The sequence below is a fragment of the Cydia pomonella genome, chromosome 18, assembly GCF_033807575.1.
Source record: "Cydia pomonella isolate Wapato2018A chromosome 18, ilCydPomo1, whole genome shotgun sequence".
In the NCBI taxonomy this organism is placed as follows: Eukaryota; Metazoa; Arthropoda; class Insecta; order Lepidoptera; family Tortricidae; genus Cydia; species Cydia pomonella.
The window spans coordinates 7752832-7779768 of record NC_084720.1 but is presented as its reverse complement, the minus strand read 5'-3'; the positions used below and the strand labels follow the sequence as shown (position 1 = coordinate 7779768).

At 37.0% G+C, this 26937-nt stretch overlaps 1 protein-coding gene across 3 annotated transcripts in view; it reads right to left on the bottom strand.

Moving 5' to 3' along the window:
* Positions 1–26937, bottom strand: part of LOC133527709 (zinc finger protein 608-like) — a 147529-nt gene extending 120592 nt beyond the window's left edge. For 2 of the 3 annotated variants that reach the window (XM_061864847.1, XM_061864848.1), the window contains exon 1: positions 26617–26936. The gene's annotated coding sequence lies outside the window, so the exon portion shown is untranslated. Of the gene's footprint in view, positions 1–26616 lie in introns of all 3 variants that reach the window. The other variant, XM_061864849.1, reaches the window with a different exon arrangement.

Sequence of the window (26937 nt, the reverse complement as noted above, 5' to 3'; positions counted from 1 at the left end):
TAGGATAATGTAGTAGACCGAAAATGTGCGTTATTAAATTTTAGGCCAAGTCGAAAATTATACAATTTCCTTGGTTAGTACAAAGAGTCGTATTTGATAATACAAAATGTTATATTAAGGTATAAACCCCATTACATTACCAATTAATATTAAAATTACATTTTTATTATTAAGTGAAACCTTACTCCTACAATAGCATGTTTCGTATATAGTCTTAACAATGCTGTTAATCGATTCACTCACTCTCCCGACAAACGACCAGTGCCTTTTACGCATTATTGTAATATGCGAAGAGCAAAGTAAGAGCACAAAACGTCCTGCAGTGCCGTTCTCACGACTATTATTGGGCTCAAATCAAGAGTGTTTTAAAAGGGAAGAATAAAATAGCCAAAAAACATTAAAACAACTCCAGCTGGTAGCTCTTGCTAGCTCTTAATCTAACTTAACTTCACTTTTGCGATATTTTTTTGCAAAATAAGAAAAGATAGGTTTCGGTCTTTATGCAAGAACGCTGTATGTTCCTAGTTTCTTTTTTTTTTGTCATTTTAATCTCGTGTTTTTCTGCTTTCTGGTTGTCTTTCCATTCATTACCGTTTCCGCAACATTTCAGAAACAAAAAAAACTAATCGATTCTTGATATATAAACATTTTTACAAGTTTCTTTAGCCTAATCAAATTTTCCAAGGCTATTGGTGTAAAGTGATTTCACTCCGTCATTGTTTAAAGCTCGTTATCATGAAAACGAATTATAGAACTGCCAACCATTGTGGTATCAAATGTTCCTCATGCTATAGCAATTTATAATTAAGCAAACAAAAAAGATTAAACCACCCGTGACAAAAATTATAACCAAAAATGTGTGCAAAAGTTTAGGCGAGTTCAAGCAGAGGTGAGTATACTCTCTAGATATTAAAATTATTGAATAGATATCGTTCGTAAAATTGGTAAATCGTTTGAAAACACCTGTACCCCTAGTGTAACTAAATTCGATTTTGAAACTTGACGTACGCGTTTGCGTTTAGTCTCATTTTGTATTGGATTTAGGAAGAGCGCGCCAAGCGGGACGTTTTGGAACCTCAAAATCCTATACAAAATGAGACTTAACGCAAACGCGTTCGTCACGTTATGATGTCGATCAAAGTTACACTAGGGGTACTGTATACATCGCAAATACTTGCAGTTTCGGAGCGCTCAATAAAACTTTGATCTCTTTGATGCAGTATAAATATTTTTTATCTCTATGGCGGGATCCATTTTGACTGAAATGAAATATGAGCGCGCCCTTTACGCGGTCCCTGGATGTTAGGGTTGGCGGTTTCAGCAGCTTAGACATTTCACATTTTAATTAAATGATCGAAAGTTCGAACGAAAGACTTACTATAATAATTAAACGTTAAATTGTCGTGTCGCCTAAGGCTAGTTGAAAAGAAAATAAAGTTTGCCAATTATCAACATTTTACCGTTTTGAGTTATACAACCCAATAATTATTTAAATCCATTATAATTCATACCTGTATTTCAAAATATTAATTACCCCATTGGCAACATTGCACTTTACTTGGCTGGACATAGGACAATCTCTTTGTCTGTCTGCCATTCTCTCAGTCACTTGCGCTTTAATAAAAAAAAAACAATTTCAATTTTACACTTTTCTTTTTATTGTATATATGTCAGTATAAATATATATTATATTGTATATTTATTAGTGTATTAGGTATTGTTCTAATACTTATATATGTAGTATGTGTGTTTGTGTTTGCACCTTGCACTACCTGTTGACTTTTGTATGAGTTCTACATTTCCTGCTACTTCTACCTAAAGGTTGTCTGGAAGAGACCGCTTTTTAGCGATAAGACCGCCTGTTGTTACCTGATTCTATTTTCCTTTAAAATTTATTTGTAGTTTTACATGTATGTAAAATGTATAATTGTTGGTGCAATAAAGAATATTTACTTACTTACTTTTCGGTTTTTTGGTGTAATTTAAAATTGTCTGAAATATATATTTTATAAATTGCTATAGCATGAGTTTATTTTATTACTCATTACGATATCAGGTCAGAACATTCTCACACTTTCAGCACCGACATACTATAAACTATATGGAAAACATACATTTTCTGTGCTTTATACTACCTATACCCATTACCCATTCATAAGCTAAAAACGGGCACAAAATTCTCGATGCGCGATTGCAGCTTCCCACTTGACCAATTATTCTTATTTGCGAGGTTAATTCAGGGCGTTGTGTTTACCGTACCCCCACTCGGGCAGCTCGGCCAGTTTGCACTTCCGATTAAAAGGAGACACCCCTAGCCCGCCTGTGAATAATTACGTATTTTATTAAAGCGTAAAGATATTTTTAAAAGAAGCAAGTCATTGTCCTATACGTAGTAAAAATAAGTAAGATACTGCCTTTATGGTAGTGAAATCAGATTTGATCAGGTACTACATGCAAGATTAGCATGTAAGATTCTTATATGACATTTGTTTAGAAACATAATTGGGTATATATGTACTTACAAGACGAAAATATGTATAATTATGAGTAGACTGTCGTTTCAGCACTGTTGAGCCACTGAAATACAAAAATTGACTTACTGGACTAGACCAACAAGTCAGCAGGCATAAAATGTTTTTCTTGTTCTTTTAAAACAATGCCTTCCATCAAATTTATGATGATTTCGCCAATGTCAAAAGCGTGCTCGTAGAGCATGACGTTGGCCGGTAGTTGCTCTTAGTAATTTTGATGTCGGGTTGTGCTGTGCACTATACGTTACACACCTTCACATTATCTGTCTATATATAATTATATATTCCGTAGGTTAAGGATCATATTATACGTCCATCCAACAAGTTGTCTCAATTGACGCCACTGGATGTGTTAAAAGAACTGCCTGAGTGTATGAATACATAATATATTATGTATGTGCGTGGGTAAAAAATTTCCTTGTATCCTGAGCAAATTAATAAATAATTATTGTAAGGTCGGCCGACCACGTACAGTCGACATCAGATATATCGGAGCGGCCGAGGTGCTCAAAAATATGTGAACACGCACTCTAACGCAATACAATAGAGGCGTGTTCATATATTTGTAAGAATTGTGAGCATCTCGGCCGCTCCGATATATCTGATGGCGACTGTATGTAAAAGCGTTGCGTACCCTTGACCTTTGATGTTAGTAGTGAAGCATATATGCATATATATATTGCAAGGTACCAATGACGAGTAACAAAAATATTACATACTTATGTAAGTATAGTTACCTATTGTAACGCTTGAAAGGACGAAGAAAAGTATTGTATTCACGAATACACTACGAAATTGGAAAATACCTATCTATTCTTATATCTTTAGAATTAAGTTACATATATGGTAGTTTATTTTGTTCTTCTTTTTTCTTTTTTCTGTGTAGTCTTTTTTTTTGTTTTTAATGTACCTAGTGTAGTAGTGTTTCCTTTCTTACATATCTTTTTAAGTTAGGAAATACATGTAAGTATATTTAGTGTTTTTCTATTAGATTTGTATTTTTGTTAACTGTTATATAGTTTTCTTGTGCTACGTTTTGTCATCAATGCGTGCAAAAATTGTTAATTAGATACTTTATGAAATATACCTATATATGAAAATGTTTCTTCTTAAAACTATATACAGATGATTACTATAACTAGCTTATAACTAAAATAGGCCCTTGAGGCATTGTACCAAGGATGCTGGTGGCATTTCCTCGTTGTATCGCAATACTGATACGTTGTGCGAGGAAGCCGCCAGCTCTTCGGTCACCAGTTACGTCAACAAAACTATATAAAATAAAGTGTCTTAAATGAAATAAAAATAAAATATTTAAAAAAAGTCATCTATTTTTTTTTTTACTTCCCCAGTTGTGGTATGCAATATACGTTACACACACCTTCACGTAATAGGTCTATATATATAGTGTAGGTTAAGGATCATATTTCATAATTAAACTATACGTCCAACCAGCAAGTTGTCTCAATTGACGCCACTCCTCACAGGGTGTTGACTAAAAAGTACTAATTAATTTCCACATTAGTTCACTGCATATAATATTAAGCTTTATTAATATTGGCTGTCAGTTCTTTCTGGCACATTCTAGCTAGTATAGGTAACAGCAAGTTCCAAAGTGACGACTGTTTAGTATTAAACCCTAGTAAATCCAAAGTTATGTTTTTTGGTTCCAAGAAACAGATTAAACAGGTAGAAAACCATCAACCGATTATCATTATCTCGGGAAATGAGGTAGAACGTGTATCGGAGGCGCGAAATCTGGGAGTTTTGATGGATGAGTCATTGCGTTTCGAGGGTCACATAGCGCAAATTGCGAAAAACGCATTTTACAGACTTAAAGTACTTTATCGGATTCGCGATTTCCTTAGTGTTAATTTGCGAATTAAGTTTTGTCTTTCATTAGTACTTTTGATTATGCTGATGTCGTTTATGGCCCACGTTTATTAGCTAGTACAGACCGGAAGGTGCAAAGAGTGCAAAACGCCTGCACACGTTACTGTTTTGGAGTCGCCCCACGAGAGCACGTAACGCCATATTTGAATTCAGCACGTATTCTTAAAATGTCACTACGCATCTTTCATCTCTGTTATTTGGTGTTTTTAAAACGTCTAAACCAGGGTATCTATTTAATAAGTTTAAATTTCGTGGTAGCAGGTCAAGCTTGTATGGAATCAGATCGGTTTGCGACGATTTGTTACTGTCTCGCTGTCACTTTGCCGTTTTCAAAGGTAGTTTTAAATACTCAGCAACAAAATGCTGGAACAACTTACCGCCACCTATCAAAAACTTAAATACAATTAGTACTTTTAAATTAAAACTCAAACAACAACTTCTAGAATATCAAAGCATGCTACCTCCTGGTACTAGAGTAAAACCGTCGTATCTGTAGTGGTCTAAATCGTTCTTATGCGCCGTTCAACTTTGTTAATCTCGGTACCTACTTATAGTAAAATTATTACATTCATGTTATTTATTTCCTCAATATATACTTTATTACCCAACGTATTTATTTAGCCTAATCATTAAACATACTTTCACATATGTCATAGTATCGTACAGTATAATGTTATAAATATATCCATAAACATAAACATATATTTGCATACCTATACTATTTTCTACACAAACTATAACAGTCTTAGCCATACAGTTTCCGACAAGCAGCAAGCAAATTCGTATTGTACGAAGGGTCGGCCTGAAAACCAGCGTTGTAGTAGGTAAGCCTGCTGCAACACATGCTGAGGTTCGCTCCTTTTTAGCATCATAATTTTTAAAGTTTTTTTATATCTACATGTAAACATAAATTTGTGCCTAATTAAGTTTCATTTTAAGGCTTGTAATGTTTTGTAGCATTGCCTGTAAACATTTTTCAATGTGGTGTTAAATAAAAAAAATCTATGTCTATGTCTATGTCTACGAATTACAGGTATGATAAACATCCCTAATATTCTTCATACATTTTTGCCACACATTTATTGAATTTGCAAATTTAACATATCGCCGTACCGTAATAATTGCAAAAAAAGTATTTATTTATTAAATCTCATCACCATCAGCTACTTCTTTTCTGATGCAATAAAAAAACAAGCAAAATAGCGTTTACAATAAATAAAACGAGCATTGGAAATTTGGGTGTCAATAACCTAATTAATAAGTATCTTATTTTTTGTTTCATTTCGCTTCTGCCATGGCACCAATTTAATACAAAGTTAGACCTATAAAATAATTTTATATATTCGTTTCGCATGTCACGAAGCATGATGTCACGGCGTGGCCCGTTTTATTACGACTTTTCAGCAAATAAAAATGCAAGTTTATGAGTCGTGGAAGATGCTTCGCTGTCATTAAGTACGCAGCGGAAAACGCTACAGCAGCGTAAATTCAACATCAAAAACAATACCTAATGACTGTAAATGAGGGTAGCGTTTTGAAGTGTTGTACGAGCGACGACGTCAAAAATAGATTGTATCGTAAACCTGTATAGATTCTGCTTCGTCGAATAAGTGTGACTGAAAGACAAGTCAAAATAAAGGCATCTTGCATCTCTTTTTTTATTAAGAGAGCAATGAGGACATTAGACAATAATGCCAACATAAAAGATAACAAACAATAAGTCAATATGTCGATACTGTAAGTTTCGGATCGTTTTCTTTATCTTCTATGATCAACCGTCTTGCTCGGTGATAAAGGTAAATTTTGATTACCAAAATTTTTTACAGTACTATAGTTCCATGCTAAGACTGTAAATTCACGTCAAAAACAATTGAGCGTACCGTTATTTACTTGCGTTTTGAAGCGTGATGTACGAACGACGTCAAAAATAGATAGTAAACTTTTTACGATGGATTAAGGTGCAAAAAAGGAAACATATTTGACATCGATTGCGCATTCGTTTGACACTTGAAATCAATTGTACTTTTAACGGCTGGTTAGCGGTAGGTACAATACCCAAACTTAATTTACAACGCTACGTCAATAAACTGTAATTGAAACATGATTACTTGACATAAACTTAAGCTTTAAACTACAAGTGGAAATGAAAATACCCCAAGCCTCGGAGTTCCGGACAAGACGAAAACAATCAAGCCTCTCGTCCGTGTTAACATACGACTATTGTTTGTTTCATTCACGCCCACACGAATCAACGATTCACACAGCCGAGCCGAGCCCAAAATATTTATGCGGACTTATAACGTACTGAGATCGTCTGATAACCGCTTTATTTATTACTTTACGTACTGTTAACTGAACATTCGTAGACCTTATTCCAAAGACATTAAGTTCAACGACGAGGAAGTGTTGCTGTTAGTGCTCCCACGCTAGGTTACTACCGACGACATTATTAGTCTAATTACAGTTACTCTTTTGTGTTATGTGAGCCTAGTACATCAAATAGTAAATCTGATCTAACAATGTCTAAAACCTAAAATCATATCTGCCTAATAAGTACGTACTAGGCAGTTTAACTTTATTGTGTACCTACGTAAGTTTTTATGCATTTTTTTCTGTTGCAATAAGAATTTAATTGGTAACTGAAATAATGCGCTATCACACAGTAACTGTGATACAGCAAAAAACAAGATTAAGTATAAAGTTTTAATGCATTAAGACTCCACAACTACAACTTTAAAAAGGTACCTAATTATTAATGGAAGGAACTAAATTAATAGCCATTTTAATGTAATTACTTTTTAGTATAAAGTTTAAGCATGAAATTAAATATTTCATAGGGGCTTTTATTAACACAATAATCTTAGCTTTCATATAAATTGCCAGTCAGTATAAAACGGAAACGAATTTACCGAAAAGACTCCATTCAACATCTAATAGAGATCCCAGGAAAGATTTATTTATATGACAATACCTAATGTTGTCATGATTTATTTATAATAAGAGCGTGGGCATTTCGGACCGGATGAATTATTTTACCATTTTCAAGTCCATGAATATACTCTTACGATTACTAGATGAATGAAATTGTCAAACAAACAACGAACATGAAGTCCAGTGGAGAAAAATAGAAGGTCAAATAAAGGAGTAAAGGAGGATAGTTAAGTAAAATACGATTGTGTAACGTTTGCAAGGTCTGTAGCAAAATAGTATTTTATACAATCGTAATATTATAGAGAGCTTTTCAGTCGAGTACTGTGTTTAGGCAACGAAGCTTGCTGAGTTGCCTAAGTAAGGTACGAGATTGAAAAGCTTGATTATATGTATATCACTATTGTGTACAATACTTTTTCTACGAGTCATCTAAAATAATACTTTTTCTTATTATTACACCTAAATAATTCATGAAAATTGGTAAGTTGTAGACCAAAATTTAGTACAAAAGACAAACACGCAACTCCCCGCGCCCGGTTAATCTTTTCTATGGGAGCGCAGCGGCACGTGATTGGTATTTTTTTTATAGTTCGCGTTAGTTTTTATAGTGCGTATCGAAATGAATCTTATAGTTGATTTGGGAGCCCATACATGAAAAGTATGCAATTATAGTTTGGTATACGACATCTTAATTAAACCATTACAGTCAACGAGTAGAAAAATCTATCTTTCTTAATCTTTAGTAGCAAATAATAGAAAACTTTTAGAATTTAGATTAACACTACTATGGTACGTCCAGGTGTTAGATATTAGCCTATAGGTAGTATTTATTACATAGCTTGGGTATGGTGTCAGCTCTCATATAAATACAATTTTATGTTTAAGTGTATAAATTGTTTGGAGATTGACAGCTGTCACCGTACCAACTATGTGAAAAATATTATAACTCCAATAGATGACAGCCCGTTTTTTACCTAGCTATGGCTTGGAATTAAGATTAAAGGTGACAACTGTTGGGACACTTGAGACAGTGTCCAACATTGGAACATTTTTACTGTACCTAATCTAACCGCCACTGGAGATTATGGGATTGATCTTTGAAAATAAAATGTTATTTGGAAAATAAGGAAATTTCCGCTTTGAAACTCGTCTAAGATCGTACCTAACTTTCAGACCCTAATCTCACTGTCCCAGACAATTCGACTCCGCCAAAGTCCGAATTGATGTACAGACATAATAACAATATCTCGATGATAAATTGAAGCTCAGATAAACTCAAATTATCTAAACAAAGCAATATATCCTTGTGTTTGCTCGAGTCGGAGATAACGCAACAACATACTCGCCAGACGTACGTAATTTGTCGATTCAATACATCATGTCAGCTGTCTAGTTATGTACTGTACGTTTTTAATATGTAAATTACTGGTCTATTCATAGCGATAATAGCCATACTGGTGTTATTACGATTAATTATATAGTCGAACGCACAGATGACAAGTATGTACCTACGCTCTGCGGTCACACAAATCTATAATTCTATTAATGTTTCCCGTAGGTGTGAAATCGGTGATCTGCAAATCGGTTTTAACGAATCCTTTTACCGAATATGTAAAGTATTTTTTTTTCTCGATTTGGAGTGAACGAGGGAGGCATTTGCCCAGCAGTAGGACTCTAAAGTAGGCTAACAAAAAAAAACGATTATACCACTAATCGTATTGGTTCGACGAATAAATATTGAACATGCCTGAGGCCCTACCGCGACAAACGAAATTTAGTTAGTCACATGTTTAAAATCTATAGTCTGTTTTTTTAAGTATACAGTTCTACACCATGCATTTTCTATCCAAGAAACAAATGAGCGTTCCGTCGTATTTCCTATCGGCGGTCATTATTTAAAAATAACATACTATATTCACTGGTATTCTCTTAGTTCGACTGACGTATACGCAACACTAACACACGGCAAGTTTAAATGGCATTAGACGGCGAACAATGATGTTTACTGTCCACTGACACGTTTCCTAACGGTGCTCCATCTTCACTCGACTTCACAAATATCTATACATTTTTCGCTTTATCACAATGCCATAAGGTGCAACCGTGTAAGCATATATTTGAAGGGGTGCGGTTTGCATAACTAACGCTATTAGAAAAGGTAAAAGCTCGGGTAATTATACTGACAGTCTCTCACTAGACAACTATCATTTCAAAACATAGGGCTACCAAGCACAAGTAAACAATTTAAAATTCTAACAAAACTTCTATTGTTTCTATAGTATAGCAGTAGTAGGTGGTATAGTAGTTTTATCGGAGGGGTGCTGACTTGCGGTTAGTGTGGCCGTACATTTACTGCAAAAATAGGCTATGTCAGCTACCTGAGAGCTCACAATCGTCGGTCTCACTAGCCAGTACAATCTCAATTGCCGAGGCCGAAACCGGCCTGGACGGGATGATGAGTTTCTATACTAAAATAAAAAAAAAACTGACTTTCTTTCGAAAAAGTGTGACTGAAAGACAAGTCAAAATAAAGGCATCTTGCATCTCTTTTTCATTAAGAGAGCAATGAGTACATTAGACAATAATGCCAACATAAAACATAACAAACAATAAGTCAATATGTCGATACTGATAACTTTCGGATCGTTTTCTTTATCTTCTATGATCAAACCCTGGCGTGCTACAGTGGCGACCAGTTCAGATTTTGGCAACTTTGCCACAGTTGATCTAAGTAGGTAAGTTATTTTGGGAACCTTAACATAACTTAACATTTAATGTAGACATGTGCTCTTACGGTACGTTTGGCTAACAGGTTCCAGGAATTATAATTCAGTATTTCTGTAATTTATGTTTCTTTTTATACTACGTCGTTGGCAAACAAGCATACGGCCCGCCTGATGGTAAGCAGCTGATGTATTGAAAAAAACTTGTACCAAGCCCTGTTTTCCCTAAACTGACTTGGTGGTATTTGCAGAAATATTTTTGCATTGCTTTAATTGCTTATCTATAACTTCTCTAAAGTTAATGTTTTCACTAATGTGACCATATGAGCGGCCGACAAACGGGCTACAGTCAGACCAAGCTAAGTTGGCAGCGATTTTGATAGCTCAGACTGTACAGTGTTAAGTAAACGTCATAGTTTCATAAAAGTTTGTCCGGGCTATGAAAATCACTGCCAACTTAGTTTTTTCTGACTTTTGTTTTCTCGCCATGTCAAAAACCTCATGCCGTCTAATCCTAATCCTAGCACAGCACGTCCACTCAGAACAAAGGAAATTTGTGTCCGCACGGAGGCCGTACGTGCGTGGCTTGGCTTCCGAGGTGTTTATTAGCCGAGCTAAACGTCGAGTGGCGTTGGTGCCCCGGGGCATTGCAATACCTTACCAAGCTTGAGTAAAGACTTGCAATCTAGTATAAAAGAGCTCTCCGATAACGCAAAGTTCTTACGGAACTAGAGGCAATAGGCAACCCAGGCGCTTGAAACTTTAACTCGCAAACATTATGAATACGCTGCCAGGTCACTCGCTATCGCCCCACATATCACTACTACACCTCACACGTGGACCCCGCTAATTGGATTAAGAATGTTATACTCGACTAACCCATATTTGGCATAAGTAGATGCAGCATTGCTTGAAACATTGGCTCGGCTCCAATCTAAACTTTTATTATGTTTCGTATAGGTACTGCAATGCTGCTAAACGGTCATAATTTATACAAATGTATTTGTAAGTTTGACAAAATACAACGTAAAGTGAATAACCTCAATGCGTATAAATACTCGTAAAGCATTAAAAACTTTGTTTAGAGAGCGTCTAAAGTAAACAGTGCTGGCTCGCGTCCAGAACATGCTCATCACGACATGATTTAACGACGAATTTACTAGCTAGCGCTCGACGGGACCCGACACCAATTTACACACATTTGAAAGAAGCCAATATGCGACACAATGTATCATAATAAAATTGTGAAACGTCCGCTCTCATTCCTGCTCACGTTTCGCGGCTCACAGATTTTTACGCCGTTTCCGATTTAAACGATTGATGAAAAATAACAAATAAAATAAGCCAACGCGGAGCTCCGTCAGTTTTGATAAATATCCTTTCAGCGCTTTTCCATTATTCGGAGGGAGACAAATGTCCCGTCGTCGGTTTATTCGAGTTGGCGTCACGACATTCCCTCATTAAAGCGTCCCCGAGCGCGAGCGTCCCCGCTCGCCCATTCGATACGATAATCGATTTTATTGCCGATCGCTATAAAATCGGTGATAAGTCGTGTTTGTTTTTAGTTCTGACACACACTCCATGTTGCGAATCAATCATTGTGTTATTTCAACATTGTTCAAGCGCGAGCGACGGAAAGGCTACTCTCGCCGCTCGGAATAAAAATCGCAATCGGCGCAATCTATTGTTTGTGGACCGAAACGAATCTGGCTAAATAGTAAATTCTTGTCAGTAATTCTTTTTTAACATAATCTGGATTTGATTTGCGCCTAATAAATCGGCGTGGCTTATTAAAATTCTTATCGTATTTTAAATTAAGCGTAAAAGTTTAAAACAAAGAAACTGAGATAAGATTTCGTTTAGCCCAGCAGCAGCGGCTGACTTCGAAAGTATTTCGAGTATGATTTATAGGTTGGGAACAGTCCCCAGATCTCCATTTATCTTTATGAGCGTCAAAGCTAACATTGTTATTAATAATATAAACCTTTACGCCTTTTAATAAAAACAGGTATTAAATAGATATCTTCAATTAATAAACATGAGATGATAAAGCGTAATTATTGCTCGGAGCATGACATTGTGCACATTAATCGAATAGAGTTTATTAATTATCGGCCAGTGGTCGATCCGAAACCGTTCTCGACCGTTCCATTAAATGTGCCAAATGAGCTGCCAACGCTTCGCCGTTACGTGTTGTAATTTGCAAACAAGCTATTACGGGGGGGTTGCAGTCAAAAGCGCGCCAATAGAATTAAAATACTATTACGCCAATACAAAGTTGATTGAGTCTCGGCAAGGGCAAGCGGGTAGAGTACGGGCGGAGTGCGAGCATGCAGCCGCCCGCTTGTGCTCCTGTAATTTGATTTGGAGTGGTGCGGGGCGCGGGCGCGGACGGATCGATAGCACGCGGGGGCCGCGGCGGGGCGCGGGGGGCGGGTCGGAGAGGGCAACATAGCCGCGTGTTGTTATGGAAACCTGGTAGCTACCCTCGCGCCTCCAGATTTGGTCGGTGTCCCAGTAAACTAAACAAAGAGGACTCGTTAGTTTCAGGTGTTTCTGAATTTAGAGAGCTCGATTACTGTGAAATTAAAATAAAGTTACGTTTGAAAACGAGCGCAGTTTCTGAAAATTGTGAAGTAAATCTTCGTAGCGGATTGTAGCTTAATTAATTAGAAAATCTTTGATGAATATTCAGAAAACCTAAGTTCGTGAGGTGTTTTTCCTTTAAAATCTCACACTAAATAATTCAATAAACATTTACGTGACATTTATACGACGAATACACAAATAATGTTTTCAATTAAAAATGCCGTCATAAAATTTTACAACCAAACGAACGAACATTTTAGGGTAGCGGGTTGGCAGTTGGCACTGTATTTCTTTATAGACATGAATAAACGAGTAACAAGCCAATGTATCATGATGCATTGATGTAAATGTACAGTCAGCGTCAAATACTTCGTAGCAGTCAAAGTGGCCAAATAGTTCGGTACACCATACTAAATATATAGTGTACCGAACTATTTGGCTACTTTGACTGCTACGAAGTATTTGACGCTGACTGTACATGATGAAAAACAAAATTAAACTTTATTAAATCAATACTGAATGTAGGTATTCTACAGAAGTATACAGCTATACACCACTGTAAAATAAATTGATGAAAACCCAAGAGAAACTGAATAAAGAAAAGGAATAAATAAGCTTAGATTGTAAACAGACGGTACAAAAACCAATTAGGAAGGCAGTAAAAAAACCCTAAGGTAATTAAATACAAAATGAACAGAGATTTCGATCAAAGCACGTTGAGCGTTCTAAAATCCGAGCCATTCGGATCGCGCACGGAATGCCACAACAAACGACACCTACGCTCAAAAAATATCCGGTTTACGCCGTCAAGGGTTTCCACAAAAGTGCGCTAACTGCGACTGAAATTTAAGTTAATTAAACTTAAATTTCAGTCACATATTTTAGGTAAAACAAAGTTTTATTTTCTTGGAAACATAACCGAAAAATGTAAATTGAAGTATAAACGAACTAACCAGAACTAATGTGACGTTTTACGAATGGCAAGGTTTGTGAGCGCGATCATTCTAGTCGAGTTTCGTTTTTTCTCGGACGTAACAATTGAATAGGCTCATTTAAACGGGTCGCAGATAAGATGTGCTAGCATGAAAGGGCGAGCGAGCGATGCTAATGTAGTGCACTTAACCTGGCCGCCAGCACCTTGCGGCGTCCCGCCAAACAGGTTCCACGCCGACCTTCATGCGCTCCTCGCGCATGCTGCCCTGGTCGCGCCGATCGCCGTGTTCGATACAATCAGTCCGATATTTTATTTAAGGCCTTCGAATTCATAAAAATGCCTTCAAAGCTCCAAAGTGGTTCTTAAATTTAATGAAAAGCTTCACAACCCATGTTTTTTCAATTGAAATTCAACGGTTCTTTAAAGCCTTAAACAGTCCATGAATTCCATCTTTCGTTTAAGAATTTTGAGTGCATTGCGTTAAAACCGGATAGACTTCAATAATAATATATATTGAATCAGTTAGTAGCCGGAAAATGACAGTCAATTTGTATTGGAGGCGAGTAACTGGCGCGGGTTGTTATCGCGGGATCCGAGCTCGGATATTCGGCTCCAAATCCCGGCTGAAACTCGTGTGGCGAGTTAAAATTTATCGTTAGTATTTCCAAGTTCACTTCAGCGTTTGCGGAATACATTCTTTGAACGTAAATGGAAATGAAGGGTATTCATTGTTTCAGATTCAATTTGAATTCAGATTTCGATAAATTGGGTGTTCCCGAATGAAACCAATTTTCTTTCCGTTGACAATTGTAATTTGCCGCATAGGAATCATGCGGTGCGCCGATTAAATTCATCCACGCCCGTGCCCATTAAGCTTTCGAACATGGAAATGGCACGGCAATTCATGGCATGGTAATGAAAGAGGCGTCCTCTCTAAATGGTGGGGTTATCCCTGAATCGCGACAGTATAATCGCGTGAAGACTATAATTGGCCTTAATCAAGCGAGATAGCGTGCCCGGCCGCTGTTGGTTCTGTTAGCAGATTGCATTTAGTAATTGCACGGATTTATGATATCGCTGTCGCGAATGATTTTCTGTAATCAATTACACGACTACTTTACAGCCAACTGGTCCGCATACGCTATCAATTTCCTCTTTCACTTAATTAACCGATAACATCCAAGTAAGTTGTTTGACAAGTCTAATAATTGCCTGCGGACTTCGAGCTTTTTCGTTACGACCTTACGACTAATTTCGTGTCTGATTCAATTTAATCAAATAAGCCAACAATTGTTTAAAAAAGACTCGTAGATAAAATATCAGAAATGAAAGAACAATTCTATAAAGCGGGATTAGATAAATAAAATACGTTCTGTCAAATAAAACATTATCGAGCTCGCGGCGCAGTTTATTAAATCGCCTGGCGGTCGGCGCGGTAATTGCTCGTTACGTCAAACACTGCGGTAATGTCACTAAGAAATTTCTCCGGGGAAATGGGAAAACAAATGAGAGAGCTCTTATCTACGCATTACCGCGAGCGTGATTTACGAGCGGCTACCAGCTCACACATGCTACCTACTCGCGGCTATGCGGCTCTGGTACTTGGGCTGAAAACACATCTACCGAGCGGAAATTCTTTCTTGATTCAATTTGCACAGGTTGTATTTTGTGACTGTTCTTGTCTTGTTTACCTATTTTATCTTGTAACACGTGTTCTGCTTTTTGTATTGCGTTTTTCACATACACTTTTATAATTTTTAAATAGGGAGACATATAGGTAGAGTTAGACCAAGATAACTCTGCAGCGATATTGATAACACAGACTGATTAAACGTCATAATTTCATAGAAGTTTGACGGTTAAAATAACACTTGCATTGTCTGTGCTGTCAAAATCGCTGCAGAGTTATCTTGGTTTAACTCTACCTATCATTGACTTATTATAATATATTCGATATGATGTTCTGATTAGGAAAAATTAGAAGAAAGTGATACATTTTACGGGCACTACGAACTCAAAGAAGTACGCCAGTTCGTTGGTGCGCAAATAGCGTTTGTGCACATATTCGTTGGTGCGCATGTTTGCTCGGCATTATATGTATTAACGGGTCTATCTTTACTTTTGAGATCTTTATTTTTGACTCTCTTACTCAAGTTTATTGCTAAAACAGATATAGTTGTATCAACCACATCATTCAGAAGAATTAGTCGCCCTTAACGTGTAATTAACGCAAATAAACAGTATTGAGATTTGAGATAATAATCCTAAGTAAAGTGCTGACACGACCACCCGACCGAAACCGCATGCCTAACGCAAACACAAATTAACGGCGCTATTAGCAATGCTAAACTGTTTATCGAACACACAAAAAATACTCCAACGCCTACAGAACAATTATCGGCACTTAATGTTCAAATTACGAACCAAAAATAAAACAAAAACGAAAGGGAACACCGGTCGGCTAATTAAAGCTCGTCAAACCCACAATTACGCTGTAAAGGGTATGAGGTATGACTATTAGCAACTTGCGTTCTGGGAAGGTGCATCGTTGTGCCCAGCAGGTAGGCTCGGCTGCAAAAAGTGGATATTGACTCATATGTTCGAAGAATGAGAAGATAAGATTGCTGATCGCGTGAATATAAAATGTACCTCTATGCTCCCGATGTTCTGAGAAACAATGTGAATGTGATTGCATATTCGTATTAAAGCGAAAGAAGACAGATAACCATTTAAAAAAAATTCGATGTTGGCGGTAGGGTCTCATGTCACGTTACACCAACTGTGGAACAAGGTAACGACTGGAAAATATAACTAGTGGCTCTATTGACAACGCGCTAAGATTGATAAGCTTAAAATATGTAAAAACAAAAAATACTTACTTATTCTTTGTGTCATTATCACAGCCTACTCGCAATGGTCTTAAGTGCCATAGACCATAATGGTACTTAATTCCTTTGTGCTAATTTCCAGAATTTTGAATTCCAAAAAACGAAACGTCAGAAAAATTCTATGTAACTGCTGAATCTGCTTTTAACCTCTTAAGGCCCAGCCATAGAAATGAAAAATCCAAAATTTGCCACTGGAATTTGAACCTATAGTGCACGGAATACATTAGTTTTTATTTTGTTTGAAAATTGCACGAAACAAAACAAATGCAACTCTGTCCTAATTGAATATGATTTAAATTTCATCGAACTGAATAAGTCCTATAGGTAGGACCTTGGGCCTTACGAGGATAAAATTTAACGAGAATGGGTTGAGAATTGCGACTTGAAGAGAACATCCGGACATACGAACGAAAGCAGATTGTCAAAAATGACAAAATTCTGCGCTAACGCTTCGGTCAAAAATAAACCGTCAACAACTCGAATATAGAGAAAATATTTGTGTGTTTAAGAGAAAACGTGTATCATATACTTATTTAAAAGTTTTAAAATTCTACTTTCCATTAACTAACGTTCAGTTGTTTTGTCCATGTCAAAGCCTATTTCTATCTGTAGAACACCAATTTATCTCACTGTGACGGAGATATGCGGTTGCTCGTTAGTCAGTGATCACGTCAAGCAGTCGTTTAATAAACTCGCTGACACCGGTCTCATTGAAAATTTGAAATTAGCCGTGGGCAGCGATCAAAATGTGCCCCATTACATTAGCATAGCGTTTAGCCCGAGTCGAGACACCGGTACTTGCGGGCGGACAGCAAATTGCCAGTGGGCGGACTGATCCCGCGACCCTCCGATAAATATTCCATCCGCCGAGTACAACGGATTCCTTTCAATGTCGAAACACGAGCTACAATCGGCCAACGAGTGTCAAGGACCTACCGCATTTATCTTACTTACTTGCTGATATTATATAATTTACTAGATGGTACCTACTATGTAAATGAGAAAAGGCAAACATTAGACCGGATTGCCATGTCTGCTTCATTTTGATTATATCCTCCCTCCACTTGGCCTGATAATGAAAGCGAGGAAAGAAAAAAGTCAAACGAAAGGCAAACAATAAAACACCCCTGAATCGAGGTCTTTGAATCCAAATTAAAATTAATCCATCCGGAAAACAGAAGGATATGAAAACTCCAACAAAAGGACAAAGGAAAAATTCAAAAAGAATCGGACGAGACGGAGAGCAAAAAGAAACGTTTGTGCGGAGGCGGCGCCCTCACTCGGCGCTCGCAGTCTCAACGTTGAAGTACCAGGCGCGCATACCGCGCAAGGAGTGTTCAATTAAACCGCGCTGAGATCTAATCAAGAGTGTAATTTTAATAGAGTGCTGCTGACCGAGCCAGCGGCGGTTCTCGCCGTGCACTGACTGACGAGATATAACGGTCCGCCGAGCCTATGGATACCTCCTATCTATTAACAAATCATATTATTGAAATCTTTTGTAAATATCAAGTTTAATCTAATCTGATCTTGTCAAGAACCGCTAGCGTAATGCAGTTATCTAAATTAGAGGCGATAAATATCGAATGCCTTTCGAACGGTTCGTCAATGATATCGCCATTACAAACAACTCGTTTAGGCCGAGAATGAATAAAGGCGTGATTGAATAGCCTCTTGCTATCGCAATTCCAGTGCTGAACAGCATTTGATACAAAGAGGCAACGAGTGCGGTGTAACAATAACGGGTTCTGCGAAAGGGAGCGAAGGTTGGTGGACAAAGGAAGTGTTCGCGGACCTCCCGCCGGAGCGCTGGCGGGCGACACCCGCTGCTCGCCGAAAAACTACAAATTGGGACTGCGACATGCCGGGAGACGTCCCTAACGAACGAACTATACTTGTTTTTAACTTTTAAATACTGTTTGAATCCTGTCTGAGCTCTACTAAAAATACTGTAAATTAAAAAGCCAAAGTATTCTGTGGCAATGGCTCCTAGGGCAATACCGACGGCAAATGTCACATTTTCGATTCGATTTTTTTGTCTTTATGGAAAGTCTAGTTTAAGTTCGACCTAGGGACATTGCTATAATCTTAGTCGATTACATAAAGTACGCTCAATAGAAGCAAGCTCAAAGAATCTAATCGACCATTTCAGGCATTTGATAAACCTGTCTTGGCATAAAGTTTACTTAAAATTTCCTAAAGTTGCCCGAGCTGTAAAGTATTCTGACACCGCTAGGGATATGTTACATTACATTACATTGATAGTCCCGATGCAAACTCAACTAGTAAAAAAAAACCTAAATTACTGTTGAGTAATTGTCAATAATGTCATGTTACCTACTAAATAACGTGGATGGATCAAATAGCAAGTCCAACATTTCTACTTCCCACAAAAGGTGTCACATGAAGCGTTAAAGGACGCCAACGTCGAGCAGGTGTACATTCTGCACTCGTAATCTATTTTTTAGACCAGTTCGATATCAATCGCGCGTCAGAATAAAGACAATATCTAATAACAAATGCAAGGTGAGTCCGCTGGTCGTACACGTCATATACAGTTAGAATTAGTATAAGAACTTATGAGTTATAAATGATGAGTTGGAATCGGAAGTATTTCGCAAGTGTTTTGCCACAAGTATTTTTTCAAGTCATAAATAAAGAACCCGACATCTTTTAAAAATTTCGATCAAATTACTGTGCATGATTTAATTCGGCGCTATTACAAATCATCGCATAGCTATGTCATAGTACTCATAGTCAGTTATTAATAATATTATAAATATAAAATGTCAGGTTATTAATCAAGGCATTATTCAGTTGCAATATAACATTCAAATTAATTAAAATATTCGGATAGGTACAATGTCAATTATTCAATTAAATTATGTAAACCATGACTCGCTTGTAATAAACCTGAGTGTCTACAAAAGATCCAAGTTAAAAAGAACTCAAGATTGAAGATTCGACTTCGTGTCCAGTGATTAGAAACTAATTCGTAACTTAACTCCAAAAACTCGAGCCAGCCCGTCCAACTTATGTGATGCTTGAATTAAGCATTATTTAATGTACAAATTGAGTAGTTTTATAGCTAATTTTTTATATTTCTTTTCAGAATCACCAATCATCCGGCGAATTAACCACGTCCGCGCGTCAGAGATGATCAATTCGAAATATCATTGTTATTTCGATTACATCTTATGACAGCGTCCGACGAAATCCGTTTTAAGCCTCGCTGTAATTGGATTCTGATTAATCGGGGACATCCTATCGAATGTAAATAGTGCAGCATAATAATGGAGAGATTTGAATGAGTGATAACTGCTGCTATAGTAAAAACGAGATAGAGTGAATGTTATAAGTGATTGCTAATACACGGGTGGCGTAGATAAGATAGACAGGGCATGTGTTTAGAAACAAAAATTCAAGAAATCTAAATTCAATTTGATCAGTACCTCATGCTTGATTGCTCGCACTAGTATATCTCGATGACTTCGTACGAGTGAAGGCACGCAACCAAATTATTTTGGTGTTGATACCTAATGCACGTTTGGAAATAAGGTCTTTGGTCGTGTGATGTGAATTGATATGGTCAAACCAATCCGGTTTGCTCTCGCCATGTCCAGAACCTACTTTACTTTTGAAATACAACTTGTCCGATCAACGATTTATCATTAGGCAAACTGTAATCATTATTTAATAAGCTGCAGTGGGTTATTATGTTATTAACTCAAGTTTCTGTCTGTAAATGGTAAACCTAGTAGGGACCGTGCAAGTTGCAATGTTCAATACGTTCATTTACCTACGTAAATACTTATGGTTTCCCCGCATGTTTACAGAAAATCTACAATAATAATTGGTTGAACTTATTGAGCTAGTCATAATTAGTGATACGTTTTAAAAGTGTATTGTGTGTACATACTTAGCAACAAAGCTCATAAGGGTACAAATTGGAACCCGGCGACGTGTCGCGACCGCAGACAACTGCAGGGTCGGCGCATCATGTCGCTGTGTTAGTTTCGAACTCCGGATACCACGTACTTCACTCTGACGTCAACGGCCCTTCTGACAGCAGCGACGTGTAGCTGGCTTCGTGTCGCTGAGTTCGAATGGTATTACATAGAAAACAGCCGAGGCGCGGCGACGTGTCTGCGGTCGCCTCACGGGTTCCAACTTCCAACTTGTACCTTAAGAGGCTGTAAATGAGATAGCACTTTCGCATGTTACTGGGCCTGGGCAAGGGAATAATAAGAAAAATATTTAAATAAAAAAAAGTGGATTATTAGTGTAATATTTTACTCAACCACGGTTTAGATATAAATGTTTTGAAATTATGATTTTAATTGCAGACCCATAAGTCAAAACAATAAAGACATAAAACCGTTTAATTGTGATTTTAAGACCAATCTTTGCAATTATTTTCTATCGAGCCGATTTCGTTCAATCATGTATCGAGTACATCCACGGTCTTTGAAATATAATTAATATGAATATATATTTTTCTTACTTGACTAAAACAAATAGTCTTTCTTAAAAAACTGTTTAAGTAACATCAATTTCAAGGACATTGGGTGTTGACAGCCTCTCAAGAGTCCGCAGCAAGCTCGGTTCTCCCTCAATACAAATGTAGTTACGCTCTGAAACTTTGTACTTACACTACTTACAATAGGATAAGGTATCCTGTAATTATGTAGCTTCAGATACCATAGTTAAAAAAATACAACTAATATAAGTTTTTCATACAAAACCTGTTCTGCTCTAATTTGTTTGTTTTATAATTATTAAGCTCGGGCTAATATAAACTAATTACAGGCATAGATATACCTCATGTCATTGGATGTGCAAAGTTTCATTACAATCCAACACATAGTTAAAATGAGAACGTAACTCCGTTTGTACGGAGAGGTGAAATTCGGCCGCTGCGGACTCTTAGTAAGGCCAGGTAAGGTGAGAGGAACACATCTATGTGATTGTACAAAGAAATATCGCCTTTTGCCAGTAGTACAAAGTGCAAGGTTGAATCCACTAACCTCAATACTCTGTACTAATTAATGTGTATTAATTATATGTACTAAGTAATGTTTATTGCTTACTCGTGCTGCTGCTCTGCTGCCTGATAGGTATATTTCTAATTGGTAATAAGTTGTAAACTTTTCTTTATTTACAATAACAATATACATAATGGATGTATACAGATGATTACTATAACTAGCTTATATCTAAAATAGGCCCTTGAGGCATTGTACCAAGGATGCTGGCGGCATTTCCTCGTGTCGCAATACTGATACGTTGTGCGAGGAAGCCGCCAGCTCTTCGGTCACCAGTTACGTCATCCAGACGTTTCGCGATTTCTCCAAAAAACTTGTGCGCGCTGGGACCCCATGGACCTAGAGTTAATTGTTAATTCATACTAATATCATAAATGCGAAATACATAATATGTAGTCTGTCGGTTTCACGATCGTCTGTTACCTTTGCCATACCTAGTTGGTTACTAAGTTCTGTTAGCAGAGTTTTCCCGGAATAAAAGGAAATAGGTAGCGATTTTTAATTATTCATGTATACAGTTGTAAAGCTTATTTAAAACTGATAAGCTTACAATGCAACCTAATAAATATTGTTGTTCTGGTTTTGCAGAATTCCTTATAGCACTCGGAAAAATGGCGTAAAAAAACACGTCCAAATACGCTCTCTGATCTTGTCATTTTTAAATGGCGTGTTCCGATATTTGTGAGCACCTTAGCCACTCCGATATATCTGATGGCGACTATACTTACATATCATAAAGACGTCTGTGTGTTCCTAACATTAAACATTTTACTTGCCAATCAGTACTTAGCGACTGGTTCAAGATGATATAGCGGTGTTTGCGAAACAAAGGACTTAAAGCAGCAATATGTCGTTCCTGGCTTCAGGGAATTTGCAGTTACAACGATAAATCATAACTGCACTCGCGGACCGAGAACTGTCCTGAAAAATAACTTACTCAACTTTTTCTCGGTTCGTTGTTTGTCTTGTCTGAATTACCTTTTTCTCTGAACCAATGGATTGGGGGGTTGGAAATAATCCATTGGCACCAATAATTAATTGGCACTAATCCTATACGCAACTTCAGGGAAAAATTTAAGTCATAAAGGCCATGGCCGGCCATAGAAAGCCGGCCAATTTCATTTCATTAAATCAATTTGAGTCAGGGATTTTTTCGTGAGTACCTCTTATGGTGAAGGATATTTATGCTACGTATCAACATCTTACTAATGACAGTTTTTGACTTATGATTGTTTGAAGTTTTTTCTTTAATGTATTGTATTTCGGGATGCATTCAAGCGATTTGCTTAAAATTTTAAAATCATGTTTTTTATTTATTAAATAAATATCCTTCACCATAAGAGGTACTCGCAAAAAAAAACCCTGAGCCAAAATTGATTTAAGGGCCGACTTACTATGGAAACCCGCCTATGGCCTTATTATTTTCGTGTAAGAGGTTACTTGTTTGCTTAAAATTAATCTGTTTGTTTTTAAATGATATCAAAAATATACCTATTTTGAGGCATTTGTATCTTATTGGGAGCGTTAGAAAGAAGGTAAGATGTTGACGTGTCTTATATTAAAAACACTTTTGAAAAATAAGTCACAGCAAATAGGTATGTAATAAATAATAAAGACATGTCAAGATTGTTTACCTTTTTTCTAATGCTAAAAAAACTGTAACTACATAATTATAATATACAATTTGTGTTATTTTGTTAATAGTACCTAGTAGTAGCTAATAGCACCGCCCACAATCTCTGCTTTACGTTAAGGTTGACTGGTAGAGAATGCCTTTTGGCATTAAGTCCGCCTTTTGTACGATATGTTTTCTTTTGTGTAATAAAGTTTTAAATAAATAAAGTTAAATTCAGTCGGATTATATTTTAGTCGGATTAAATATGATACCTTTTAAGGCATACCTACATAATATAGTAGGTATTAGGTACGTTAGTTATGACTCATGATAGTTCTACTTCAAAAAAGAAGGAGGTATTTTGTTTCTATACCTACTTCTTTTTACTCATTTTGCATGGTCAAAAAGTAATAGGCGAGTATTTTACAGAATGTTTTCATTTTCTTTGTAAGACGAGACGCCACTGGCCTCTATCGAAGCGCTTTCGCGACGGCGTTCCGATCGCTTCAATGAATATTGACTTAGCGATATTTTATTTTTATTACAATCACAGCCGCCGGCGGTACCTTTGCGCATCTGCTTTTAACTAGCTGGACCTTTGTCCTTTTATTTACTTGGCTGTTGCGTCCCTCAAAAGGTGTCTACTTATCACACGGAGGGCCCTTAAGCTCGACAACATTTAGGGCTCTCGAAGCCCTTCAACCAAATCCTTTGTGGAATCGGCGCTCGAATGTTCCGTCGAGATTTTATACACGTCGAGTACTTCGGGCTGCATATAAATTAGATTGCTAGCAGTTAGGAAACACTTCTGCCGTTCTTGTCTCATTTTGTCGCCCCATGATGTCCTCAAGCGCTCAACTCGTTGGCTTTTGCGACGTGAATATATAGAAATAAGTATTCGAACGCTTGTCTAATGAGTAATGAAGCACGGTTTACGCAGGAAAGTGTATAACAAAAACGCAACGTATAATACAACTCATCCCCGTCGCTGTGCACATGCTTGAGTCAAGTTGCGGTGCGGTCGGTGGTCGGTCCTTTAATAGTACTAGATCAAATTTTTCCTTCCTCGAATAAGTTTTGGCGGCCAATGACGATCAGTTTAGATATTAAGACGAAAGTGGAGGACCTCATTTCATACAAACGTAGTCTTTCCTCTCTGGATTTTAACATTATTGAGACTATTTTGACACAATTTGATGTATTTCAACCACAGCTGTGGCAGTAGGTTTGAATTTTTTGGATTATTATAAAAGTTTAAGCGCAATTAATAATTTGCATGAAATCTGTTTTTCCCTCCTAATTATTACAATAACCAAAAAATCGAAAAAAGTCGAACATAGAGGCATAGCGATGGTTGATAAAACATCATCAAATTATGTAAGAATATTTTCTATAATTTCAAAATCCAGAGAAGAAACTGGGGTCTACGTTTGTATAGAGAAGCGGAGATCCCCTTTCCTCTTAACAAGATTTGTGGACTTGGCACGTATTATTTTACAAAAAGTAAGAAAAATATTTAATGTACTTACATACTTCATGTTAATAAAATCGTACTGAGACTGAATAATCATTTTATTAGAACATACACACACATAAAACGTACTTACCTATATCATTTTTTAACCGTGTAGAAAACGGTTTGAGCGACTTATTTTGGAAGGACTTTGCACTTTACGTTTTCAGTTTTGTTAGGACCTATTATTACCTGCTTAATCTACGTTTTCTGCAGTTCAAAACTTACATACTTTCGATGACAATGTAAAATAGTTTCAACTTGAACGTGCGAATGTATTTGTCGCAGGGAAATGATTAAAACAAATCTCTAAGGGATATGATCAAATCACGCAGGATGTTAAAATGGCGAATCCATATCATCGTTTCCCTAGAAAAATTCAGTCATTTGACCAAATCACTGACTCTGTTTAGTGAAAAGTCAAAATCGGCCAATAAACGCGACACGCTTTTTCATTTCACTAGATTTGTTTAGGAATTTGACAAAATCCCTAACCACGACAGTAAGTTGACAAACGAACTCAAAAAGTCAACTAGTTTTATCATTGCGCTAAACAAGTTTACTGAAATGATAGTCTCAATTGGAAGATGGTATGTACATGTTGATTTGATTTAATCTCTGTAATGGTTTAGTGAAATGTCGATAGCAAGTACCGAATACAACATTTTACTCTACAGTTAAGCAATTTGATCAAATCCCTGACTAGATTAAGTGAAATGGTTAAATAAAATGTCAAAAGTAGGTATCAAAGTTGTTTATTAAACCAGCTATTTAAATCGAAGCCAAGAATAAGTGGTTGTTAACTGAAACATAACTATTACAGGAGGAATTTGTCTCTTTAAATATACTATACTTTCGTACTACAATAGACTATGGTAACGTTGACAGTTTTCATAAATCTTACATTTTTGAAAATATCATTGTATTCGGTACTTGCTCTCGTCATTTCACTAAACCAGTTCAGAGATTTAATCAAATCACCATATATATTCCATCTTCCAGTTGAGACTTTATCATTTCACTAAAATTGTTCAGCGAAATGATAAAACTAGTTGACTTTTTGAGTTCGTTTTGTCAACGTACTGTCGTTGTTAGGGATTTTGTCAAATTCTTAAACAAATCTAGTGAAAAAGCGTGTCGCGTTTATTGGCCGATTTTGTCTTTTCACCAGAGTCAGTGATTTGGTCATGACTGAATTTTTCAAGGGAAATGATGATATTGATTCGCCATTTTAACATCCTGCGTGATGTGATCATCCCTTAGAGATTTGTTCTCTGTTTTCATCATTTTCCTGCGACATATTCATGCATTAAATACCTATAAACTTCTTATAAAAAATTGACAGTTATTGTACTCTAAAAAAATGTTTGCTATTCTATATATCAAATCAAATTACGAGTATGACAGCTGTCAGAATTCCACGGAACTAAAAATCGGAGTTTAGCCCAGTTAAATGTATTCCACAGTTTCTCTTGTTCGTAATGTAATTGTAGGTAAGGTAAAAGGTAGGATTATTAGTTATTACATATCTATAATGTTCACAGAAACCGGTAGGTATTCATTTTAGTTAAACACAAGTTAATTTTACTAATAAATAAACAGATCGTGCGTATAGATTATTCTGTCCCACAAAATAAAACATCAGCAAGTCATACAAGTTAAGTATTGGTGGAGTCCTGAGGCCGGTGTTATCGGCTCCCTCGCCTAAATGGGAAGGCAAACAGCCCGTTGTTGACACGGCGCGATTCGGTCGCTTTATAAATATTTCGAGCGCGCGGGCAGCGGCGGCGTCGGCCTGCCATTATCCCATTAGGGAAGGGCATTACTCACTTAGAATGTGAAGCTATTAGCCGGCCGCACGTAGGTGCGCGGGGCAACACGGACTACACTCTTGCCTTCGCACTGCATCCCCCGCGCTCGACCGATCATCACAACACTTCACGACTTCACTCACCTTTTCCGTCTTCCCTGCCACCACAACAATCCTTTCTGTCCTTCGATAACTGATCAATACGCACCCTCAACACCGTAAACGCTAAGTATATTACTTTTAATCACCTTTCAGCACATAAACGAACACGGCCGACCTGTTCCACAACAGCAGTCGATTCATTCCACACACACACACACGTAGTAGTTCATGCGGCCGATGCCGTCCGATCGAAACCTTAGGTGACTTTATAAACAAATAACGAAATAACAGGGGTGATTTCACAGTAGAAACACTGGTTTAGCGTAATGCACGTCAGCGCCGCGTCGAGTCAGCGGACGACCG